Genomic DNA, 2228 nt, shown 5'->3' on the forward strand with positions numbered 1-2228 from the left:
GACTGACGGTCCGGGTCGAAATACGTGGCCATGGAATATTTGGGGCTTAGGAGGATGAGCGTGCAACGTGTGTCACTGCAGAAAACACGGAATGTTAAAAGAAAAACGATCGAAATCTAAGAATTCATATGTTACGGGGCGGTTGAGGGGAGGACTTACTCGGGAAAGTAAGGCACGAGGAAGTTATCCTTATCTTGGTTTGCCAGAATGACGCCTTCGAGGTAAGAACTCGCGACTTGCCGGTCCCCAGCGCTGCCCAAGATCTTGGCACGCATGTAGAAGGGGTCGACTATCACGATGTCCGGGGTCTTGTCGCGAATGACCCGCATCTCCATACTCAGCGAAAATAGCCGAACGAAGGTGTAGTGCAGTGGATGAAGGTTCAACATAGCGTGGATGTCATCAAACCGCAGGATGATCATACCCCCAATGGAGTTATCCACAAAGCCCTTACCCTCTGGCACCTTGGCCGCGAAAACCGGGTATGCCACATCCTTCTCTCCGAGACGCCGCTTCTCCAAAGAAAGAACACTGTCATGCAGACTCCGCATAGCACCGGTTGCAGCATCGAGCATATTTCTCGGTAGCATCGGCCTACCCGCCACATGCACCCTCCTCGAGATATCCTCAGGTGAAGGTGGCCCGTCCTGAGCACGGATCGTACTCGGTGCCGGCTGGCCCGCACCCTTGTTAGTCTTTCTTTTGTGTGCCTTCTTCTTCTCCTGTAATGGGACCGAGTTCTGATCACAGACCGCCTTCTTGAGTGTGTTGGGGCTGATCATATTTTGCACCTCGCCCATCTGAGGCTCGGTGAAGTCGGCAGCTGGAGGCGTCTCCTGAGAGCTGAACTGCAGACGACGCCTGTTGCAACTTGGCTTCTCCGCGGTACCAGCTAGATTGCGCACGTCTTTTGTTGGGTTGGGTTCTTGAGAAGGAGGCCCCATGAAGTCGCCACCGTACCCATGATCGGCAAAGTACTGATCGACATTGGCAAATGTATCGTCGTCGTCGTCGTTCTGATCCTGTGCCATATGCATGTTTGGATCCAGTGGCATAGGGATGTCCGGCACCGTTGCGGCGGTCTTGCCATGGGGCCGACTTGGCGCCGGCACGACTGGCGGTGTTGTCTTTGGGGTGGTGTCCCCCGCCCCCAAATGAATCTGGCTCTTCGGCCAAAGCAGGGGCCAGCTCAGGCAGGCGCTGAGGGTCATCAGTCATCATCGTCGGCCCCGACGGGTCGAATCAGAGGTAACAACTCGTCACAGCCTGGCAGCACCTGAACCAGTTGAACCCTAAACAAGTTGGGTGGCATCTGGGTACCGTGGAACAAGGGGTTGCCCGGTTGAACGATTTTGCCCTTGGCGACATCGACCAACTCGTTGTTCACGAAGTGCAGGAGAGTGCACGGAACGTCGGCGGCGCCCTGCGAAAACATGTAGGGCGTCCGGGATGCCCAGTCAAAGGCAAGGAGATGAAGTCCTCGGCCGAGAGAGGCTTAATTAGTTACCATGATGATGGCGTCGAGCTCGGCTAATGTCGAGGCACCGCCAACGGCGAGCGTGCAGTTGACGAAGGGGCCGCTTGCTGCAGAGGTGCCGGCCGACGTACACCCGGGTGCATTAAGCTCCCGTGCCGGCGTCGGAGACACCAATGCCGCCTCCGCCGGAGACACCAATGGCCCCGCCATCGCGTTCTGCGAGTTGCTGGCCGTGAAGCTAGGAATCGGGGGCGGCCCCTGTTGGCCGCCCGCAATCCACGCACTAATCCCCTGGATCAAGGTAGGCACAATGGCGGTGATCGTCGCTCCGAGTTGTTGTTGCACTTGCTCTTGGACAATCTCCAGAATCCGCGCCACCTGTGCCCTGAGTTCTTGAACCTCGCGCGCCTGGCTTTCCGAGCTGGTCTTTTTCTCCTTTCGCCCACCAGTGTTATAGTATGACGACCATTTTGTCGACAAGCCTTTGCCGGCCACACGACCAGCTGACGTCGGCTTACTGAGCTTATCCTTGTTCTTCATTACATTCAACGCCCTATTTAGAGTGGTGTCCCAAGGGTTGCTCTCAGTCGACCCCGCGCTACTGCTTTCAGTCGCCTGCGGAAGGAATGTGAACCATTTAGAAATTTGGCTTCATTAATTAGAATGCAACCATATGGAGCTAATTACACGGGGGTGTATTCCTTACCAGAACAAGCTCAAGCGCCCTGGTCTTCGGATCCGTGGTAAGCTC

The sequence above is a fragment of the Triticum urartu genome, chromosome 5A (genome assembly GCF_056163025.1).
Source record: "Triticum urartu cultivar PI428250 chromosome 5A, HENAU_Tu73, whole genome shotgun sequence".
Taxonomy (NCBI): domain Eukaryota; kingdom Viridiplantae; phylum Streptophyta; class Magnoliopsida; order Poales; family Poaceae; genus Triticum; species Triticum urartu.